The sequence below is a fragment of the Chrysemys picta genome, chromosome 7 (genome assembly GCF_011386835.1).
Source record: "Chrysemys picta bellii isolate R12L10 chromosome 7, ASM1138683v2, whole genome shotgun sequence".
Classification (NCBI taxonomy): Eukaryota; Metazoa; Chordata; order Testudines; family Emydidae; genus Chrysemys; species Chrysemys picta.
The window spans coordinates 105,572,735-105,597,102 of record NC_088797.1 but is presented as its reverse complement, the minus strand read 5'-3'; the positions used below and the strand labels follow the sequence as shown (position 1 = coordinate 105,597,102).

At 42.2% G+C, this 24,368-nt stretch overlaps 1 protein-coding gene across 3 annotated transcripts in view; it reads left to right on the top strand.

The window, feature by feature from the left end:
* PTPRE (protein tyrosine phosphatase receptor type E) overlaps positions 1 to 24,368 on the top strand; it is a 243,335-nt gene that overhangs the window by 613 nt on the left and 218,354 nt on the right. The gene's annotated exons all lie outside the window — the stretch shown is intronic.

Genomic DNA, 24,368 nt, shown 5'->3' with positions numbered 1-24,368 from the left:
GCCCTGCCCGCTTACTCGGTGCAGCTGCCCGCAGGGTGCGGCGGGGGACTGCATGTTCCCTGGCAAACAGTGCCGTGAGGGGGCCAATGAGACTAGTGCAGGTGAGAGAGAGGCACATGCTGGCAGTGAGCTGAAGTGAGACGCTTACCTGGCAGTAACCTTGAGAAACTCTGATGCCAACTTGACCTGTCCGAAACAAGGGAATCGGCCGGGGTGTTACTATTGCCCTGCTTCAGCTTTCGGCAGGCTCCGAAATGCCCGTGTTCTCCTGCGCCCAGAGTGCTCCAGTGAGCGCCCTGCCTCCGCTGTTTCCATTGGAAATTGTTATTACTGCTCATCTGCAGTTCTGAGGCCAGAGCTGAAAAAAGGCCATCCTCTGACAAACAATTGTACCTTCAGAATACATTTCATTTTCCCTTTTAAGTTCCTGCTCCAGCCAAGGAGGTTTAAAACCCTCTGGGTGAAATCCTGGCTCTGCTTACATCCATGGCAAAACTCCCCTGGACTTCAGTTAAGCCAGGGTTTCACCTTAAGTTTTTAGAGCATGGATGCTGGCACTGAGGTAAAATAGTGAATATTTTACCTAACACCTACATGGGTGCTGTGCTTTAAAAGCACTTCACAGGCATTAGCTTAATGGTATAGGTGTGATGTATGGAAGGCAGCTTTGTGGTGCGATACTGCTACCTGTTCTTGCAGCAGTCTGGCTTTTGTGAAGATAATACATAGTAGATGTGTGTTTGTGGGGAGAGCTGTGTAGTATTTGGGGGGGGGGGTGTCCTAATATGAGGGTTAGCATGATTTGGCTGCCTTTCAGGCATTTAAATAAGAACCAAATGTGTTGTCACTTATAAAATCCACCTTCTACTCCCTTCTGCACTCAATATTGGTGTTTGATGAGCACTTACCAACCACACTGTCAGTTTTAACTGAATGAGAGTAAATAACTCTCCTTGTTTTAAAAATATAGATTTGATTTATATTTATCAGGAGCATCTTTTATGCAGATACTTCTGCCCTAAGGCTTAGGTATCTGGCTCTCAGCAACACTAACATCTATCATAAAATTACTGCTCAGTAAAGTACATTCTGACCATATTTCTTGCCTTAGCTCTTCATGGAATAAGATTATTTTATTGTTTGTTATTTTTACAATGGTTGTTTTGCAGTGTTGGTCTCCATAGGTGAAGAATAATGGACTTGCTACTGCAATTGACACTCAAGGTGTAGGAGTGATGGGTGAAGAGATGATTCACTGTAGAATGGCTTTCTGCTCTTTAGTCTGTGTGGTGGTGGTGTGTGTGTGTGTGTTACTGAAATCTGTAATGAAGTAAATACCACTGAGGTACTGACTGTTGAAAATCAAGAGCTTCTTGAACTTCCACAATGCCTCGCAGGGCCAACTTTAGGGAAAATGCCACCCTTGTATTTTGGCACCCCTGGGCTGCGTAAGGGGAGGGTAGCGGAGCAACAGTTCCTGATGCTCGCCTCACAGCACAGCCCAGGTTTGGAAAGTGACTTGGATGCATGGAGCGCTTGGTGTTGCTCTTCGCTCCCCCATCAGAGCCCCCTATGGGGGTGGTGAGGATCATTGGGGGGAGGAATAAGTGTCACCATTCCCCCCCCATTCTTCTGCTGGGAGGAAGCGGGGAGAAATCTGCTCCCCCCCCCGCCCCCATGCATCAGCTCTACAAGTGTGTGGCGCTCACCTGCCAGCTGGCAGTGTGCACCTCTGTGCTGCTGCACGGTGCCCCCTGAGCATGGCGCCCTGGGCCTGCCCTCAAGGCCAGCCCTCAAGGCCAGCCTTGATGCCTTTCCCTCAGACAAAGCCTGGTTGAATCAACGGTCTTTGCAGCGTGTCCTGAAGATGAACAATCACAGGACCAATGGGGCAGCAAATTTCACAGTCTGTCCATCTAGTCTAATGCAACTGATATTGTGGTATCTGGAGTCATTACTGGGAATGCTCTGCTCAGGCTAAGAGGTGGGAGCCCTAAGTAGGAATATTCCCCCCCCCCAACACATAATAAAAAGCAAATAGGGGGCCTTCTTGAGCTGCTCGGGACCCTAAGCAATTGCTTAGTCTGCTTATGCCTAGCCTTCCCCAGATGTACAATTCTGGGGACTGTTAGCCAAGCTAAGGTACACAGGGAATGAACAACATAGGATCTTTCATTCAGGGATCTCAGAACATTTAATAAACATTCATTGATTAAGCCTCACAACACTCCTGTTAGATAGGTTTATGGTAATCCACAGCTTTTGATGTGTATTTTTCAGTAGTGACAGGCCTGAGTTTCAAAACTGACATACAGTTTTCAACTTTCCCCAAAGTTTAGAGTTGACTAGGTATGAGGCTTTTATTTGGGATCATTTCTAAATCTCTGCTTTGAAAAGACAGGATAAGAGGATTTTTAATTTATTTTGTGCTTTTATGAGGGTTTTGCTGAAAAAGATTTCTCACATGGGTTACATGCAGTCTTTAACAGCGTATTGAGCCCACTGTGTGTGGCAAAAATTGCTGCATACGAATTTCTGTTCTTTCTTAGATGGGGTAGCATGGTTTTTTAAAAAATCATATTTCCTCTTTCTCTTCCATATGTTCCCATTCTTGCTTTGTTTTCATGTTTATTTGAGTTAGTTGGATTTTTCTTGTGCTTATCCAGAACTCAAGAAATCTTCCAAAGCTTAAAACATTACTTCTTGTAAGCAGGTGGCTTCCCAAACCTGCACCATACCTTGGTCACACAACTTGTAGTGGGTCAAAACTTAACCCCTTCCTGAGTTTTCATTTTATGCCAAATGAAATTACCCAAAATGCAACTCAAGCCATTTCCCAGACATTGCTGCTCCCAGTGTTCCTCTTTAAAAACTTCTCAGCCTACACCCCAACTCCTTTTTTCTCAAGAGAGCCACTTCCACTCCTTATAAATGGCTGGAGTAAACCGAGCTTCCTGCAACAGAGTGTCAGCAAAACACACAACATTTTCCAGCGGGGTCATCCTCTGCTGGCAGGATGGGGTTTTCAGGTAAAGGCTGCCAGCCCGTTACACTGACACAGTGCTCTTCATCTCCAAAATTCCAGTTTCAGCAGTCCACAATGTCTCCTGACACCATACTGAACATTGTGCTTCACTATTGACTGGATCACCACGGAATTCCTGTCAAACCCACCTCCTGCAGCATTGAGGTTTTCTTTAGCGATTTAACCCTTTGCAGAACTCATCAGCTGTTTGTGCTTAGTTGATGAAAACTGTTGACATTAAAATGCTTAAAGGTATGGAGGCATATGTAATTTCTAGAACTGATCAGAAAATAGGTAGTACGTTCCATGAAAAATGTTCAGAGAAATAAACAAATTCAGGTTGTTTTTTCCTAATGTTCTTGTGGAAATTTTCTAGATTTTTTGTGTTTTTGTTTTACAAAAAACAAAACTAATTTTTCAGTTTTTGTTTTTCAGTTTTCTCTTTTGTTGAAAAATTGGAAAAAGTTGAAAGAAAATTTCAAAACAAATTTTTTTTTTGTTTCCAAGAGAAGCCCATTTTTTGGTTCAAAATCCCCCCCCCCGAACCTAATATTTTTGACCATGTCTAATAATTTCCAGCATGGGGTTTCTTACACTTCATCCGGTTCTGTGGACTTTAATAGGCAAGATACTAGACGAGAGTGGACAGCTAATCTGGTATGGGATGGTAATTTTTGTTTGTCATGTATCTGGATAAGTGTCTTTTTAAAAAGTATGTATTTCTTAGATGCCAATAGGTGTTGCTCCTTTACTGTATAGATTACTGGTTCATCATGCATAGGTTTGACCTTAGGTTGTGACTCTCAGTTTTGTCTGATCCACAGTCTGGACATTTATTTCATGTAGGTTCTGATCTTAAATCAATGGCAGTGATGTAGGAGACAAGTCTGTTTTTAAGAAATAATTTCGAAGACTATGAGCAAACCTGGAGTACAGAATGGGAACCAAATGGGTAATAAAAAAAACCTACATCATTTGAATAGATCTTAGTTTTCATAGTCACTATAATTAGTGGTGTCTCAAAATTTAAGATGGGGGAACTTGACCTTAACTCCTGATGCTAGTTTAATTGCTTTCAGCTGGAAGATTGAAATGCCATTTTACAGTACATTTTTATATGCATAGATGGGAGCTCCTTTGACAAGTGACTGATTAAGTCTTTCTGACATTTGGGTGGAAGAATAACAAAGCAAAGCTTCTAGGTTCTGATACTTTAAGGTTGGGGAAGAAAGACATTTATATACTTCTTCCCAGGTACAGCAGCCCCTGTTCCCTCCCTCTGCTAGTGGAGGGGCTGGACCAGCAACGGTGGGAAAGACTGAACAGGGGAAAGGCCATTCTGGGCGGGACAGTCCTCTTTCCTGTTGATATTTTTTTTAGGACTTGCTGGGCAGCCAGTGTTGTTTTTGTCATTTTGCTGAGTAATGCTACAGTAGCGCAATGGCATTTGGGCCAGGAGAAGAATGACTGGTGAGGTAGGGCAAGAAGTGGCACGGTGGGGGAGTAGCAAAGATGCCAGAGCTAAGATGGTTCAGAATGGGAAAGGAAACATGAGAGTTCCAAACAAGGATGGGCGAGAGGGAATTAAATAGAAAAGGATTTCAAAATTAAAAGGGAGGGGAATGCAGTAGGGGGTAAGATTTCTGCTGCATCCTCTTACCTCCTTTTGTCTTTATCATCATGTTATCTGGTTAGGGTCCAAAGAGTTATTTAAGTGCTTAACTTCACACCTGTATGTGGTCCCCATTGACTTTTGAGCTCTCTATCCCATTATATTCTATAACTGTAAGTGTTCTTCTCCCATGTATGTGAACCTACCTCATATCCTCTTTTAAATGGTCTTCATGTATTAAAAAGATTGTCCTTTTTTTCTCTCTAATTTTCTATGCCCTGGGCACCTTTTTTAAAAACAGAGATTCTCATATAACTTAAAATATTAGTTGTTTGGAGTGTTGTTTTATGTGTGTTGGTTCCAGGATATTAGAGGTGGGTGAGGTCATATCTTTTAGTGGACAACTTCTGTAGTTGAGAGAGGCTAGCTTTTCAGCTACACAGAGCTACACTTTGAGCTACACTTCTTCAGTATGATTTTAAGATGAGTGAACTACAGTAATTTATTTTGAATGTGTGAAGTGCAGGTGCAGGATGATTATTTTTATTTTCAGTGAGTGTGTGGTTTTTTTTTTTTTTTTTTTTTAAGTCAAGGCTTTCATCATCTATGTGGCTTGAGCTATGATCTCAGTTAAAACTGCTTGAACTCCTGTTCATCTTTGTTTTCCTACTTGCTATTTTAGTTGGCAGTTGTCCTACTCTGTGTCCTTTTTATTGCTCCTCTTCTCTTCCTGCTTAGATTATGGAACATGCTGCCAATGTGAAACTTCTTGTGCAGAGTTGCAGCAGTGGTGCTGAAGCTGTTGGAAGTAGGAAAAAAACAATAACCCTCAACTCTGTTCACGGAATCTATGGGGTTTGGTAGTCTTTATTGCTTCCCTTTCTTCCATATTAAATGTGGCCTGAATTGAGTCCATATTTCTGTGTTGCGGTAGATTGATGACTAAACTGTGATCTTGGAGTCAGATGCCCCTAAGCTGGACCCTTGTACTCAAGCAGATTTGATTGCAGAATCAGGCCTGGAGGTGTCAGAGGAACAGCTTGTGTGGATTCTGAGATTTGTGGCTATTGTTCTTTTTCCTATAGGAGGATGAATATTGGGAACAGTTTGAACTATAAAACTCTGACCTGTGGTCTATAGGATCTCGGCCTCATATGATGCATATGTTCATCAGTGAATGAGCCAAGTTTGTTCAGCAAATTGGTTTAGGGTTCACATACTTATCTGCCTTATTCACTGCACTAGTTATGTAGTGTCAAATTATGCTAGTGTCAATAGTAAGCTTTTCTCATTTGCAATACAACGTGTACGGTGAACAGTGGATGAGGATGAGTTATGCATTTACTGGGGAGGATGAATTGTCCTGTGATTAGTGCAGAGGTCTGGTACCTAGGAGATCTGAGTTCTATTTTTGCTTCTGCCATAGACTTCCTGTGTGATCTTTGACTTGGCAGTCTTTCTGTTCCTTCGTTCTATCAGCAGTAGTACAGATGTGGTACTCTCTCTGACTGGGTCTTGAGAGAATAAATTCATCCAGATTTTTGAGATGGTCATGCTACAGTGATGAGAACCAGGGTCAGGTCAAGGGTGGGGGGGGGGGAAACAATTCTTATTCAGCACAGAGGTAGAATAGTGTGCGGCAGATGAGACGCATTGAACAACGAACATAAAAAGGAATATTTAACAGTTGCCTCATTCACTGAGGCCAGTCCATCTTGTGCACTGAATGAGTCAGAGGCTCTGGGGGGAGATAGCATGTGATCACATTATCACGTACTGAGGGATATGTCTGTGTCAGATTATGAATTCCATTTTGGTTTTGTGAACTCCATGTTGTATTGCAACTTCTATTTTTAATGTAACCTTCATTGTGGCTTAGAGCAGGGCTTCCCAAACTGTGGGCCATGACCCAAAGGTGGGCGGCGACAGTGATGGGTGGTCTGGCAGCGCAACTGCATTCTCCATTAACCATTTAGTTTCAAAGATCTTGAAGCATTTCTTTCAGTGCATATTGCTAGGGATTTCTATCGTTACAGTTGTTTACATTAAAATGAAAAGGAAAGGTACATTGCTTAGTGTTTATTAATTTAAAAAAATTAATTTTAACTAATAAAACAGTGTTTTATTCATTTTAAAATTTTAACTATCTTTCCTCAAGAAGTGTTAACAGTGGGTTGCAGTGTCTATTGCAGCTGCACAGGTAGGCCTTAGGTAAAAAAAAGTTTGGGAACCCTTGGCTTAAGAGAATCCATTGTGTAGCAGGGACTTGACATCTCGCGGAGGGAGAGTGTGGGAAGCTGTGACAGAGCAATCAGTGGCCATCAGTATTAAATATTTCTACTCTAGTGCAACAATGGGTTTTCTGCCAGCAGGGCCATTGACCTGAGCAATTCTCTACCCAGTAGCTGAAGGGTGGGTTGGGGTTGGAGCCTGGAAAAATTTCCCAGGAAAAGCCCATGGGGAGAAATGGTGACAGAAGCTGTTTTAAAAAGAGGAATTCTCTCTGTGTGGAGGATGGCCATTCCATCTCCAGAATCAATAAGGCTAGAAGGGCTACCTGGCCTAAGGAGTTGGACCAAACCCAGAGGTCAAGGGTGGTGAGGTCAGACTAAAGGGGATTGCATTGATGTTAACTCTCTTGTACTTCTAAAGGTGTGTGTGTAAGATTCTTTTGTTATACATGTTTCCTCACTTCTCTGTCATGTGGTCCCTAAAAGGTGCAGTTAGAAAACCACTGCCAGGTGGACTGTTGCGGGGGACATGTTGAAGCATTGGGAGGGTTGAGATACTGATTCCGGGGGTTTAGGTGGTTGAACTGTAAGGCTCCACTGCCCAAGAGGGGTGTCAGACATGAGGTCTATACCTGGCAATGTGCTTGAGAGACTGAGATCAGAATATTGATCAGTCGCTACCCAGACCAAAAGGGGTTTAGGGACATGTGGAATTCAGTGCCTGGATGCAATCACAGGGGACTCCTGTCCTCGGATTTACAAACAAAACTCATTGTTAAGTGGAAGTTGAAAATGTGTCTCAGTGGAGTCTAGCTAACACCTTGCAAAAATTTTACATCCTCTTGAAAAAACAAATGTTAGAATGTCTGGAAATGAACAAATAAGAAATCCATCCTGTTCCCTGCTGCACTACTCTCCCCCAAATTAATGTTGTCTTCTAAAATTTTCAAAAATATACACAGACATGAAGTAACAAATTACTCAAATATCAGAGGGGTAGCCATGTTAGCCTGGATCTGTAAAAATAGAAGAGAGTCCTGTGGCACCTTATAGACTAACAGACGTATTGGAGCATGAGCTTTCGTGTGTGAATACCCACTTCGTCGGATGCATCCGATGAAGTGGGTATTCACACACGAAAGCTCATGCTCCAATACGTCTGTTAGTCTATAAGGTGCCACAGGACAAATTACTCAAAGATTACCAAACCTCATTTTTCTCTTGAAGGGGCACACTTCATAATCTAGTAATTTATTTTGACCTTTTTGTCTATTTTGTTTCTTATTGCAAATTTTAGGCTGTTGAGTGTGAACAATGGATTGTGTGATAGTGAGGAACAGGCTGGGTCCCTGAACTGTTCAGTTTCCAGGTATTCTACACATTTTAAAAAATTAGCATTAGATTTTTTGTAAAGAAAGTAATATTGTATTTGAATATTTTAATTTGACTTAATTGAAATACTCATAAGCTTAACTTTTTAATTACATATATTGTTGTCAGTAGTAGAGATTGTCAATAGGTGCATCTTAGAGCTTGTCTACACTAGAATTTTTTTCAGTTATACTGGTATAATTACACTGTTGTAACACTTGATGATAATATGGGTATAATTCCCCCATTTGGGACTCTTATTCCAGAATAAAAATGGCCTTTTTTTTTTTTTTTTTGGCTTAGTTTAAACCACTTCCAAAGTGACATACGGTAAACTGAAAAGAGGCATTCTTGCACTGGGCTAAGAGTATCCATATGGGAGAGTTACACTGATAAAATTATAGTGATTTAAATTCACATCCTACCTTATACTGGTATAACTTTCCTATGTAGACAGGCCGTTATACCTAATAAATAATTGTATGTATCTAACTGTAGCTGTATAATAAAGTGTCACTGAGGACAAGTGAACAAAGGAAAACTTTAACTCAAGTTTTCAGAGGTGGTAAGCTAAGTAACGCATTAGTCCACTGTTCCTTTCAGCACCAGATTTGGGTCTTTAGTTCTTTTTTTCAGAAATGGCCTGTAGAACACTGGCTACCATTTGGGGGTTTATTATTATGGAAGGGATTTCTATTTAAAAAAAAAAAGTTGATTTTGCTTTACTTCACTTCAAAGATGCTATTGGATGCCTATCTTCCCCTTTATATTGATAGCCAATATGTGTGCCTAGGAAACTGGCTACCCTAGGAACTTGTTACCCCGGCATTAGGATGGACAATTCTTTAGGAAATCCCAGGGAGAATGGCTGTTTTTAAATATAAGGGACAAAACACAATAGTAACTTTTATGGGAGATGCTTGATTACACATATGCACTGAATATTTTATATTTTATCCTCTTGTTTATTTTCTCCACTTGTTTGTAGATAGTTACTACTACTACATTTTTTGCCTGAAAACAGAATCTTTATTTTGAAAGTACTCCTCTGTTTCTTTTGTTATCCTTTGTGAGGATGTAATCTGTTTTGCAGCAACTATTTTAAAACTTAAACAGTGATGATGCCCTAAATTTTATTTAAATGCTATCCCAAAAAAGCTGTACAAAGAAATGAATCAGATGCTATCAGCGAAATGACTGTACAAAATGAATGTAGTTGCAATGAAATGCTGCTTATGACCTTGGATATGAAATTATTTTAATGGTAGAGGGGGAGCACAGGTCTGAGCATAGGGCACTGATAACTCTTCCACGCCCCAGCCTCACCTTTTTTTCCATCCAACGTAGGCAGACTGTGTGTACTTCCACCTGGAAATCAGTATAGACAGGCTGGAGAGACCTTAGTTAATTCTCATCAGAGGGCAAGGATCAACTCCAAAGAATGAGTGAGCAGCAAGAGCAACTGAACACTTGAAAATTCCATCTTAGTTTCTCATGTAAATCCTTTTAGCAAGAAAGAACACAGATAAGAGAGGCACAGAAAATATGATTAGATAGTAGCATTCATTAAAATGTGAGGGGAGATCCTAGGAACATCTGCAGGAGTACCATGAATGCTGTGTGTATCCTATTAAAGATGGATTAGGAGATACAGGAGATCCCACAAATTGCTCAAAGAGATCCTGCTGCTTTTTTAATGGGTGGTATTTTATAAGCAGAATTGTTTCTTTAAAGTGGTGTTTGGTTTTAAAATTTGAGCTGTATTGCACATAATTTCAAATTATATTTTTCAGATTAATTTATGAATAATATAGCAAAAACAATGCCAAGCAATATCCTTTGTCCTCAGGCATGATATATAATGTGTGTAAGCTGGAAGACTTTTTAATTTACTGCCCACATATAATGCATATTGGTACAATGCAGCTTGCTCACATTGGCTCCCTACAAATTGTAAAATATGACCTGCAGGGAATATGGCTATTGCATCCCCTTGCATGTTATGGCCTTGGAATACAGAGGATCTTTTGATTGATTGGCAATTGTAGCTAAATGTGTAGGCTTTCACTTTAGTGGCTTGTGGTGAGCAGATCTTTGTTTCTTGATAATCATTTTATTATCGATTTCTTGAAACATCACTAATGAAAACAAAATCAAATACAGTTTGGTTCCCTGTAATCCAAGGCATCATAAATTGAATGGATGTTATTACAAAGTACTGTATCTCATGTTTTGTGTAGAGTGTAGCTATAGGTATGATTTATAGAATGCTAATTTTACGAACTGCTAACTATTACTTGCCCTCCTCTATAATAGTTCAAATATTGTTTTAACTCGTGCTCTTGGACTCAGCGGAATTTAAGCTTACTGAAATGTGGCTGGAGCGGCCTGTTTGCTACATGCACACTTTGTGTAAAAATGTAATCTTGTTTTACACTTTTTCCCCTCTCTTGTTGCCTTTGCCCTTCTGCATCCTAATCCTACTGAAAAGTGTGTTACTGTGGATTCCCTGTGCAGTCTGATTCACAAGGTATATTGTGTACCCCATAGTATAATAAGGAACAATAGTTTGAAAAATATGGCTATTTTCATTTCTGGCATTGCTTGATAAAAAATTATACCTATACTTCTAGAGAACATGTAACAAATGTTAATATTTGTATAAACTGGAGTGAAAATATGATAGTGTGCAGGCTGAGGACTAGGAGAGTGCTGGCAGAGGCAATTTATTGAAGTATTGTGTGCTCACCCACTGTAAAATAGTTATGTTTTAACAGGATTTATTTTTCCTTTTGGTTATTTTTTCAGTATTGGACTGTATTTTAAAACCATACATGCAGTGTTATTTTGAATTCAGTTTACTTTCTGAAGGTGTAATGGTTTCACTGTTGATATCATCTGGCCTACAGAAATATTTTGTATTCAGTGCACAGTGAATCTCTGGAGGGTTTTTTTTTTTTTTTTTTTTTTTGCAGAATAGAGGAGGTTGACACTGGCTGCAGACTTTCAATTGTACAGTTTTCTTATCCTTTTTTGTTTTTTCTTTTAATAAATGAATAAGTCCATTTAAAGGCCGGTGGTCTGAACAAGCGTGAGCAAAAAAGCAAGGGTGTCTGTCTCTGAGTTTACCTTCTCTGTCTTCTACAGAAGGGATAGGAAAGTGACCTAACTGAAAATTCTGGGGGAACTGTCAGAGGTGTAAGACCTCTGTGGACACTATGTGCTTTATTGCTACCAGTCACCCTTGCTCATGTCCGGGGCCTTTGAGAGCATGAGACCTGCAGGCACCATGCTGCTCCCGGATCTCCACTTGATGGGGCAACACAATCAGTGTTCATCAGCATGCTGTGCTTTGGGGCAGGGAAGCATGTCATAGAGACTAATTGTATCCTGTCTGAGCCCTGGGTCTCAGCCTGCGGATCTGAATCTTTGAGGATTCTTTATTGGGGAACTTCTGCAGGACATTGGAAAGTACGCCATGGAGCCAGCATTCCCCCTTTCCATGCCTTCTCTGGCGCTCATCTGCACATGGATTATCCCCCTCCACTAACAGTTGTGAGTGAGACTATGTTACCCTAGTATAGAAGTGTAAAATCAGTCTCTGATTTGGGATAGGGGGGTAAATGGGGCATAGAATAATTGTTCTATTTACATTGCTGTAGCCCAAAAGGTCTCACTCAAGAACAGAGCACCACTGAGCTGGCACTGTCCAAACACAAAGCAGGTTAGTCCCACAGATTTATTAGTCCCCCACCTCATAATGAGGTATTTATGTTCAGAGATGTTTGCAGATTAAGAAAAGCCAAAATCTGAGATAAATTTGGCCTAGTAATGTAACAGCAATTATCATGAATCACAGGAAGAATTATTGTTGTGTGTGGAACTTTAAAAACTCTAGTAACTGCGGGCCCAATTCTTCAGTGACCTATCCCTTTGTATACGAATGAGCCATTGCTAAGGAGCTGCAAAATATTTGTAAGCCCCCATCCTGGGAAATATCTTTGGTGCAGGAGACCTCTCCACCAAGTGCACAGCCAGCCCTGCTGACATGGAATATGGCTACACTGCATCTGAGAGTAACAGACTTGCACTAGCTTGGCTTGAGCTAGCATGATAAACATTGTGTGGATGTTGGGGCAAGGGTCGCAGCTTGGGTTCTCAAGCTGAGGTGAACCCCCTCTGAACTTGGATGGCTAGCTCAACTCTGCTGGAGCCACAACATCCACATTGCTGTTTTTAGCATGCTAGCTTGACCTGAACTGACGTGTCTGTCTACCTGGGCTGGCAGGCTTGCTCCCAGCTGCAGGATAGACATACTGTCTGAGTCCCTTGGGTAAGGGGCATTCCAAAGCATGTTATAGCCAGGATGTTCTTATGCCTTGACCTTTTGCTCTATAGCAGGGGTGGCCAACCTGTGGCTCTGGAGCCACATGGGCTATTCAGAAGTTAATATGTGGCTCTTTGTATAGGCACCGATTTGGAGGCTAGAGCTACAGGTGTCAACTTTCCAATGTGCCGCTCAACCCCTGCCTCTGCCACAGGCCCTGCCCCTCCCCTGAGCCTGCCATGCCCTCACTCCTCTCTCTCCCCCCTAGAACCTCCTGCATGCCACGAAACAGCTGACTGGGAGGTGCGGGGAGAGTGGGGGAGGTGCTGATCGGCGGGGCTGCTGGTGGATGGGAGGCGCTGGGTGCGGGGGAGGTGGGGTTGATGGGGGGGCTGCTGACGTATTACTGGGGCTCTTTGGCAACGTACATTGGTAAATTCTGGCTCCTTCTCAGGCTCAGGTTGGCCACCCCTGCTCTATAGGCTCTGGGGTGTAAACTAGGGCAGTCCATGTGCACCAATGGCTGATCTAGCCTCCAACAGCCCCCAAAATGGGAGCACTCAAGTCAGGCTTTGCATCTGTGCAGGGATGAACTGGGTTCTGTGTGTGGTTAATGCACTTTTTTGTTTGTTCTAGCCCCAATTTATTCTTGGCCTCAGTCTCCAGCCCAGTTCTACTTGCCACTACTAAGTGTTCTGAATCCTGCCATGCACAGGCCAACCGACAGCAATTCCGGGCCCCAGTGCAGAACAATGGACACTCTTCTAGTATGGCCACGGCTTCCACATGCCTGCCTGGCTGCTTTCGCTGCTGCCGGTACCACCCCGCGTCTGTCTAGGAGCCCTGCGGCCTACCCGGGCGATTTAAAAGGGCCCGGGGCTCCTGGCCTCCGCTACTGCAGCAGCAGTGGTGGACGGGGGCTCCCAGGCCTTTTTAAATCACCTGGGCCCTGGGCAATTGTCCTCTTTCCCTTCCCCACCCCCCCACCCCGCCCCCATTGGCGGGCCTGGCTGTGCAAAAATGTTCCAGACCTTCAGAGTGTAGTAATTTCACACTGGACCCAGTTCATCCCCACACAAAGTAAATAGGAAACAGCAAAAGCAACTAAAGTTGTTACCAGGTTAGTGTCATTTTAGTTGATTTAAAAAACTATGATTGGTTAGTTTAGTCTGGAGACCTGACCAACATAAATAGGGCCTTACCAAATTCATGGCTGTGAAAAATGCGTTGTGGACAGTGAAATCTGATCTCCCACGGAAAAGCTGGCTATTGTAGGAGGGTTGCGGTATTGCCATCCTGACTTCTGTGCTGCTGCTGGCAGCAGCGCTGCCTTCAGAGCTGGACAGCTAGAGAGCAGTGGCAGCACCTAGCTCTGAAGGCAGCGCTGCCACCAGCAGAAGCAAGGGTGGCATGGTATGGGGAGACATCACTTTTTGAGGGGGCCAGGGCTAGCCATATTAGTGGGCACTGGAGTCGGGGGGCACTGTGGTCACCCCATCTGCCCCAAGCATACAGCCAGCCAAGGCCCCTTTAACCTCTGAGCACTGGGGAGGAGCAGGGCTGGGAGCGCCTTGGCTGGGGCTGCTCGTGTTCACCAGGCTCCAGTTGCTAGTCCTGGCCAGGCTGTGGAGGGATGGGACTTCCTCTTCCTCTGCATGGGCCTCTTCCAGGGCTGGGTCTGACCCACCTGCAGCAGTGGCACAGACATAAGGGTGGCAATACCATACCACATCACTCTCACTTCTGCACTGCTGCTAATGGTGAGCTGGGCTTCACGGCCAGCAGTCGCCACGCTCCAGCTGCTCATCTCTGAAGGCAGCGCTACTGCCAGCAGCAGCACAAAAGTAAGGGTGGCAATACTGTGACCCCCCCCCCCACACACACACACACACAATAGCTTAGTGACTCCTCCTACGACCGCTTTTTGAGTCAGGACCCCCACAGTTACAACACGATGAAATTTCAGATTTAAATATCTGATACTGTGAAATTTAAGATTTTAAAAATCCTATGACCATGAAATTTACCAAAATGGACCATGAATTTGGTAGGGCCCTAAACTTAATATGGCTTTTGGACCTGTAGTGTAGCTCCCTTTAGAACAGTAAGTAGTATTTTTGTGGGGAGTTTCATAATTGTATGAAAGTGAATGTAAGAAGGAAAAAAAAAAAGTAAAATTAAACTTTTAAAATACTTTTAAAAAATGCAGCGGGCCTGATCCTTAACTTCAGTGGAGCTATGCCAGTTTATACGAGCTGATGAGCTGGCCAATATTTGCATATTTTTGGAAGCACCTTGAAACAGATTTAGAATCTGTGATTAACTTCAGCAAGTGATGGATCAGAGGCCCTGTCCTGTCGGAGTTCTCAATTGTTTGGTCTTAATACGAATTGAGGAACTTCCGCACCTCACAGAATCAGGCTCTAAGTCTCCAATTCACACATCTTGCTATGATTGATTCTTGGAAATATGCTGGTACCATCATCTGTAACTTCCTGATCAGATTCTTCTTATGATAAAAGTTCCTAATGCTAATCTGTCTTGCCTAGGAGCAGGAAAGGACCTAGCACTTTTAATGCTTTTAGTGCTAAAGACTTAACTTGGGAAGCATTTCTGATAAATTCTGGAAGTTAGCAGTAGGATTGAGAAATACTAGCAAGTAAAAAGGTATCAACAGAAAATCTCTTGCACAACTTAAATAAAGAAACAAATAAGAACAGCTTGCATATTGAACATGTCTGGAAATAGATAACTATTTTATATAGGAAAATCCTGATGCCCTGAAACTAAGAAACCTTGATCAGGATGTACTGGTTTGGCTGTTATTAACCGGTAGCACTATTCTTTATTAAAGACAGTGTGCAGAAAGAAAGGGCGTAGTAAAAAAGCCTTCACTGTCAAATGTCATGGATTCACCTAATCTCCTTTCAAGTCTTAAAACAGACGATAGCGCTATCAGAAAAAGAAGACTTCAAGCATTCCTGGGAAGAATGCTGTTTAGAAGAAGCTTTGTATAAGTAGAGGTAGAGGACTGAAATTTAATAATGGGAAAAATCATCTAGATATCAGGAGACTTCCTGACAGTAGGGTCTGTTAGCATTGTCTTCAAGTGGTGGAAACTTCATTGTTTGTGACATTTAACACTGTCAGACAAAACACTGAAATATATACATTTGAGGAGACTCTTGCTTTGGCAGGAAAGTACAGTGGGTGAGTTAATAGGGGTTTGTTTACATAGTACTGCCAAAGCACTCTAGGGGGGCATGATTTGTAGAGCTCTCTGTGTTGCCCTCTGACTGCTCCATATAGCTCCTGCTGGTCTAAAAGGTACATAGTTTGCATTAACATAGTCCTGTGAACTAAGTATCTTTTAGAGCACACCAGCAAGGTCTTCATGGGACAGTTAGAGGGCAAAGTGTTAGTGCTTTACAAATCACATCCTTTAGAGCACTTGTTGCTCCATGTAGACAAGCCCTAAGTCTTTTCCACCTTTAGTTTCTGTCATTGTATGAAAATGCTAGTGGATATTTCAGAATGAAATATGCAACTGCACACCCATGCAGGGTCTTCATTTCTCCAGGCAAAAACTCAAAACTACAGGTTTTCTGTTTTTTTAGAACTGGGATGTGCTTGTATTTCTGTGGTATTTGTCCTTTTTACAAGGTGCCACTGGCCAAAGAGAAAACTGAGGTAAAACCAGAAAAGTATTGTAATTCAATAAAACACCTATTATAAAAAAATATATTTGAAGGAATGTAAAAATAATCGAAGTGGGTAACATTGTGTATAAGGTGTATTACGTGTCCTATTCAATGAGTGCTGAAATGGTAATGAGTCTAGATGACAGTGGGAACAGAATACAGATTGGTGCTTGAAAGAGATTGTATAAACTTGTGTGCAAAGAGTGTGGCTCTTCACCTTGTTACCTAAACTAGTCAACAGTCTTGTAAAAAATAAAAAAAGTAATCTCTCGCTCTCGCTCTTTTTTACACACACACACACACACACACACACACACACACACACACACACACACACACACACTGTAACAGGATACTGTCAAAGTTGACAGGCCCAAAGTCTAACCCCTTCTAACAAAGGTTTTTTTTAAAGTGTCTCTTGGGCATTTGTACTTGGACATTGTGGTGATGAACGTGGTATAAAAATATCAACAGTCCCTTCCTCCCACTAAATGTGAGCTATATCCATGTTAGAACTGCAGTACTGGGTCATCAAAGTACTAATCTAAGGTGAAGATTAGTGTGTGTGTGTGTGTGTGTGTGTGTGTATGGGTGGTGATATAGGGTCTGAGCCAAAGCCCACTTAGGAAAATGGAAAGGTTCTCACTGACTTCAATGGGCTCTAGCTCAGACCCTCATACCATAAGTCATGTCACTTCTCCACACTCCTTTCCCTGCCTCTTCTGTTCTTTTGAACTAGCAAAGTACTGAAAATGATGACCTTGAGACTCATGATCTGTTCATAAGCATGTGGTCCTAGCCAAGGATCTTCATGAGGACAGGCTCAGCTTTTGTAAGCCTGTTGGTATCTTGTCTAGAAATGGTCCTGTGGGTGTGACTTCACTCCAGAAGTTTATTACTAAATGCTCTCAAACAATATTTGTTGTTTTATCTGCACTATGTGCTTCTCATCTAGGCATTGGGTGCTTATTAGATGGTATCATACAATGCTTTCTTTTCCTCCTGATGTTTATTGCTCATGTTTTCACAGATCTCTGCTCCCTTAGTTTTGTTTGCCATAGGAGAAGGCATTTGTCTCCTTCTGAAAATATATTGCCTCATTCATGATTCTATAGGATGACTAGAATGGCACTCAAGATTTGAATCAGGATAAAACTAGTGTCTGGACCATTTTGAGAGTTCATAATTGAAGACTTTCTTATTTCTAGTGAGTTGTTTTAAATCAATTATTTTCTTGTCATTTTTTGCCTTTGTGTAGAGAACTGTATTTTCTTGGCTTCAGTGTAGTTCTCTTACTACACCAGGTGCATTTTAATTCATTTCTTGGAAAGGTAGTGCACGTTTTAGTTCTTCCTTCCTTGACATTCATACTGGGATGTAGTTACAAATTGCTGCATTTTAGAAAGAAACTTAGTACAAACAACAATCCTTCATCGTCGCAGTAAATGACTAGGTAATTTATTTATTTTAAAAATCTTTAAATTATATTGATTTGTAGGCTATAGCTAAATGCTGAGGTTTTTGTTGTATTCCTAAATTTCTTGAGTTGAAATCTTCAAGTTTCCAGTGTTCTAATATAAAAATGTTGGGGTAAAGATTTGAATTTATCTAGTATCCATTTTAGGTTTCAGAGTAGCAGCCGTGTTAGTCTGTATCCGCAAAAAGAACATGAGTACTTGTGGCACCTTAGAGACTAACAAATTTATTTGAGCATAAGCTTTCGTGGGCTACAGCCCACTTCTTTGGATGCTGTAGCCCACGAAAGCTTATGCTCAAATAAATTTGTTAGTCTCTAAGGTGCCACAAGTACTCCTGTTCTTTTTGCTAGTATCCATTGTTTTGGATATCACTAACTTTCCTAACACATCCTTAACCTTAAAATCTTCCACCACAGACTTCATCTGTATTGATTGTTCCATCATTCCCTGCCTCATCCTACTTTTTCCCCAAACTATTTCCCCTTTTAATAAATCCCATCTTCTTCACTTCCTTTCATTTCTTTACTAGTGTTTGAATTTCATTCCCCATTATCTATCTCTTCATCTTTGTGTATTTCTTTGCGTTTCTAGTCCTAATCCCTGCCCATAATATATCTGATATATTTGCCTGTGCTACAAAGCCAAGTTTCTTTCCAGCTATTAGAATACTACTGATTTGAGCAAGCAATGAGCACTATCTGCATCCAAAATTCCAAGCATCTGGACAAATTTAAAATGCTTTTCTTTAAATCTAGATTTACATTTTGAACATCTGTTTGCACAAAGCAAAAGGATAAATCTAGCTCTTGTGATGACCGTGCATATTGTCATTTAAAATATTAAATTGTTACCGAGCAACATGAATTTCTCTGATGCTCTTTCATTTTGCTAATCTTGTACGATTGAGCCCGTTTATGAATTGTCACAGAGTGCAAGGTCATGGTAAAACAGCTTTCATACTGCAGAAGAAAAGGCTGTGTATAACCATGCTAAAATTAGGTTTGCTTTTCCTGTTAAATATCACGGATCAATTTAAATGGATTTCATTACCATTTTGTTTGCAGTTGTCAAAATCTCATTAATTTTAAGTCAAACTACCTAGCTTGCTGTTTCAAATTACTTTTAAATTACATATGTGCTGATCAGTCTTGAAAAGCTAAATTAAAACCTGAACTAGGGCACATCTCAAGACCACAGCTACTAATCTATCTCTTACTGGCCGAACCCCCATAGGATGTGTTGGGGTGTGGATTCTTGGTAACTTAAAATCTCTCTGGAAGAGAGCATGTAAAGGTGGGAGCTTAACATACTTTGAAAGGCTCCAGCCCTGCTGGCCGGGCTGGTGTAGAAGGGGGTGGTGGTGGCGGCTCTGCCTCATCCCTGCTCACCGTTTTGGGGCTTTCTGCCATGCTTTTCAGAGAAGTATGTCTTGTACCTCTTCGTGTAGTTTTAAAATAATTTTATGGGGCCAATTCTTCATATTTTTTCATACTGGAACTTCCTAACAAAATATTAGGATGCAAAGTATTCATAATCTACTGTAGCTGCAAAAGTAGTAGTAATCAAGGCACATGTGCATTTTACTGCAATGAGACTGAGTCTATTAACCTATTTAAACAGCCTAATTTATCTGTCACAAAAATAAAATACAAACGCTTAAAAATGCATTGTCAACATTTGTAAGCCGCATGTATGTAACTAATTTAAAGTGTTGTAGCTACCCTAATTTCTCTAGTATTGGGTGAACTAGATAGTCCTCAAAGCAGTTCAAACATGATTGGGTTGTGTTATGTACAGTCTCGCCTACAGAACCATATTTTAACCGTGTTCCTGAATTGTGCTACAGTATTGTGACAGTCCATTGCTATAACATGGTTCAGGAATATAGTCCAAGGCTGGTTCTAGATTGGAAGACCAAACCATGTTTTAACTCTGTCAGGATGTTTACTTGTTGCAATCAGGATCTCTTACCCCAGTACATATTACAGTGTAGATGTGACTTTAAATGTCAGCATTAAATTCAGAATTTATGCAAAGATGAAACAGCATAAATGACAGGTTAACATTTGAATCAGCTTTCTAGGAGAGGACCTACTTTCATTGCATTACGTGGAGTTTTTTATTTTTTAGTTATAAGAAGTGGTCTATTACTTTGTTTTATCAAAGCTCGATGCTGATGTGACTGATTTTTAGAACGTTTTTAATGTTCAAGGAGACTGTCATGCTCCATCCATCCTCTCTCTCCTCTCATCCTGATTCCCTTGACATCAAATGATGTAATATGTAAGAAGCCTCCCTTGTTCAACCCTCAGTCTGCCTCACTTTTACTTCATTGAGTGTTTGGGGCAAGAAAACTCAGGGCTCAGTTGGGTCATTCTTAGATAATGCGTGTGTATACATTGTATTTTGGCCCCATTGCACTGATAAGACATAAAAATTGCCATACTGGGTCAGATCAGATCAGTGGTCCATCCAGTCCAGCCTGTATTACCAGATCTGTCAGAGGAAGTTGCAAGAAAACTTGGAACAATCTGTCCCTGGGGAAAGCAAAACTCCCATCAGTTTATGCCTTGAAGCATGAAGGTTTATGCCCCTTTACATCTTTTAAATCCTATCTAATGTAACGGTGCATAACCATGCCCTCAGAATATGTTAGGACAGGATGTCAGCATTGACTATTCTTGCACTACTACACTTCCTCTCTGCAGCTAGCATTGTGGAGAGGAGGGTTGGTTAAAGCAATGTTGTTGGCCCTTGTGGCTGTTACAGGTTGGTGTAAATTAGAGTTGACCTCAGGCTGTTCTAACCCAGCGCAGGGAGGAGGGCAAACACAGAGCAACATCAGGATCAGAGCAATGGAAGGGAGAGTTTTACACCACCTCTGCGTACCATCCCCTGAATTACACTCTGTTCTTTTGGCCATACATGAGGATCTAAAGTACATTGTTCTCTTTATTCTATTAAAAAAAAAAAAAGACTTCTACGCTCATTACAGGCAGAATTGAATCATAGGGGAAAATATAAAAAATGAAAGGAGCAAATGCATCACTGATACTGATATTAAATGAAGGTGTTAAACTTGTTCTAGAAAGACTACAGAAAAATAACTTTATTACAAATTATAGATGATGAAATAATGTAGAAAAAATGAACTGGGTTCTTCAGTTTTCAGTTGGGAGAGGTGGTTGTTGACAGCTCTTTCAAATGGATCCTTGTATACAATAGTTTACCGATCTAATATGTGAATCGAATCACATGTGAACATTATGCCTTGTACATAATTAAAGTATTAAATGCTCTTTTGAAAACCACTTCAGCTATCTAAATGAGGTTTATATTTTAGTAGAAATAAACATTTGACAAGGTTTAAGTTTCAAATGACTTGAATTGAAGCTTTCTAGTCCCAGGGCCAAGAAAGTTGTGAACTCAAATCCCAAACTGGGACTTGAGTTCATACCTAATATTTACATTCCAGTGGAGCAGTACATAGGTGGGATTCTTACTGCCAGAAATGTCATCCTTTGGATAAAATGTTAATCTAAGATCCTGTCTGTTCCTTTCTGGTGGCTGTCTTGATGTAAGTTAAGACCATATGGTGTGTTCAGGAAGAGTGAATAGCCCTGGTGGCTTGGCCAGCATTCTCTTTCTGTCTATGAGGTGTTGTCTGTCAGCTGTTGCTGGGTGCTTAACATCTTCTGTCTGCATACATTGCAGTACTAATGCTTAAATAATAAATACAATATGGAAAGCACTTTCAGATGCCTGCAGCATGAAAGGTGCTCTATCAAACTATATTTTACTCTGAGTGCTTTCATTTAATTTTGATTAGACTTTCACTTAGAGGTAAGTTGCCTATGGAATGTTGATTTGAAATGCAATCATGAGAGGAAGAATGTTTATATTAGCCTATTCAGTGTGAACAAATTGGGTTGTCATACTTAATAGAACAAAGGTAATTTGATTGCTGAATAAGTTGGAAGAAGTTGCTGGAAGAGCTGATGTTGCATACTATGTACTAGAAGGCTTCCAAGCTTCTTTGAATGAAGAACACTCGTACTTTGTTTTTTGAAGAGTCAGACTGTCCTTGGCCCTGTGCATAAAGGCAAGGCATGAAGAGCCACTGTGAGTGTTTGGGAGCACAACTCACTCCAAAGGGTAGGGGAGGAGACAAAGTAATAATCCCACTTCTTCTCCTGCTGGAAGAGAAACATGGTGCAGTACCCCAAGGGATGATTGTATCTTCTGGGCCTCAGTCACTCCGCGAGCTCTCCCATCACCCTGCAAGCAGGACAGTGGCTAAATTTCACATTATCACCCCATGATTTTACTCAAACTCCTAATCGAGCCCTTTCTTTGGAGTATGTAAAGGAAAATCCATCTTGCCTTGAAGGTCAGTGGTTTGCAAAGGTGGGGCTTGAAGTGACAGGTGTAATGGGAGTCCCTTTTTGTCTGCAGTACCTTTTTGTGTTTACTCAGACAGCTCATGACAAATGCTCTCCTTATTTTAGACTTTGGTATGGCTCCACTTTTCCTTTAGGAATGACAAATTAAAAAATACTTTGGTCTGTATTGGTGAAAATTCATGGATTCATAGCTGTTTGCCATTTTTGAAGATCTGTTATTGGTGTTCACTTATTTCTTTACTTGTGTTTGCAGGCATCTGTGCCATCTACTGCAGAGTCTCTTATTAGAGAGTATGTTCTTGTCCAGACTTCTTTCTGCTTTTAGATTTTCCTCTACCATGAAGAGTACACTGTACTGTTACTAATACCAATAGTTGTTTCTGTTTATGAATTTATAACTGTATAACATTGCTTCAGACAGCCTTTTAATCTCTTAGATGATAGATGATTCCCCTATAACTAAGGCCCTTCATTTTCATTTTTTCCCCCTGAAAAATCACCAGGTTTGAAAAAAACCATTTTTCAGGCTTTACCGACTTCCACACAAATTGTGAAAGTTCCAGAGCTCCCTGGACCTGGCTTCCGGGTCTGAAAGGTGAGATGGCAGCTGGGTACCCTCTTGCAAACTTCTTGTTGATGGCACAGCACATCTATGCCAAGAAGGTAACTTCTAGTTTGGGACTACTGCTACATAGTGGGGGAACGAGACAAGCAGGGAGCTGGGTCCTACTAACCAAAGCTGCCTGACCACTGCAGCAACAGGCCCACGGAGAGTGGAAGGCTTCCTCAACTGTTATGTTGTGGTGAGTACTGGACAGCCCCTCCCCCCCCCATTTCTCCTCTGCCCCCTAAGAATACTGCCCTCCATGATAGCTCCGCTGAGTAGCTGGGCCCTTCAGTGTGGCCCCAGGGATGTGCCACTGCCTCGAGAGGAGCCCCAGGGCACAGAGCCTCCTCTGCTTCCTCTGTAGGACAGAATCTCCTTCTGACCCCGGCTCTTCTGCACCTGAGCTGGGAACAGGTTGCTCTCATTGCCCTGCATTCTTGGGGAGCAGAGGTGAGATGCACAGGGAGGAGGTATTGGCCGTTGCTGCTGGCAGATCTATGTCTCAGTGTCTAGGATCTGATGGAGCAGTGTTGGGTATCAATAGCAGGATTAATAAATTTAGTCTCTAAGGTGCCACAAGTACTCCTGTTCTTTTTGCGGATACAGACTAACACGGCTGCTACTCTGAAAATAGCAGGGTTATTTCCTGTTCGTTCATATCCTTCCCCTGCACATCTCCCACCCTCTAGCTCAGGGGTCTCAAACATGCGGCCCGCGGAGCTCTTCCCTGCGGCCTGCCAAGATCCCTGGGACCCCTCCCCCCCCCGAGTTATTGTATGTGGCAGCTAAGCTCCCTGCTCGCTGCTGCCCAATGTTTGGGGCCGGGTCTCTCCCCCGGCCCCGCCTGCCACCCCCATGCGTCTCCCCCGAGTGTCCCCCGGGCTCACTTACTGCCCCGAGCCTGCAGCTCATGCTGACTCTGCTCTGCTGGCTTCCGGCATCACCTGCTGCCACAGAATCCTAGTGTCCCCCCTCCACTATGGCCAGGGTAGGCTGCCCTTCCCCTTCCCCTCTGCCCTAGTTCTGAGCCTCTCCAATGCCCCAAACCCCTCATCCCCAGCCCCACAGCCCTCACCCCTGCACCCCCTCCTATCCCCAAACTCCATCCCAGAGCCTGCACCCGCCACCCCCTGCCCCAGCCCAGAGCCTGCACCCAGCATCCAAACTCCATCCCAGAGTTTACGCTTTCAATCCCAGAGCCTGCACAGGGGGCTTTAACAGAAGTAAATCTATCTAAGTGCATGTTTTGTCCTTTGAGTGAGGTGCATTACTATTGGTGGCGCTTAGCATTTTCCAGGAGGGAGGGGGGAGCAGCAGGGAGCCACGCAATCAGGGGAGGAGATGGAGAAGAGACGGGGAAGGGCCTCATGGAAGGGGTTGGTTGGGGGCGGGGCCAGGGGCAGCGAGGGGGGTGTCAATGATGCGGCCCTCGGGCCAATGCACTAGTCCTCATGTGGCCCTCATGGTCATTTGAGTTTGAGACCCCTGCTGTACCTCTGCCCTGTTTTCCTTGCTCTCTCCTGGCTTTCAGCCACTGCATCCCATCTCTGTGAGAGGACAGATTGTGATTTTAGAATGAGATTATGCTCCATTTCTTGTTTACACTGAAGCCC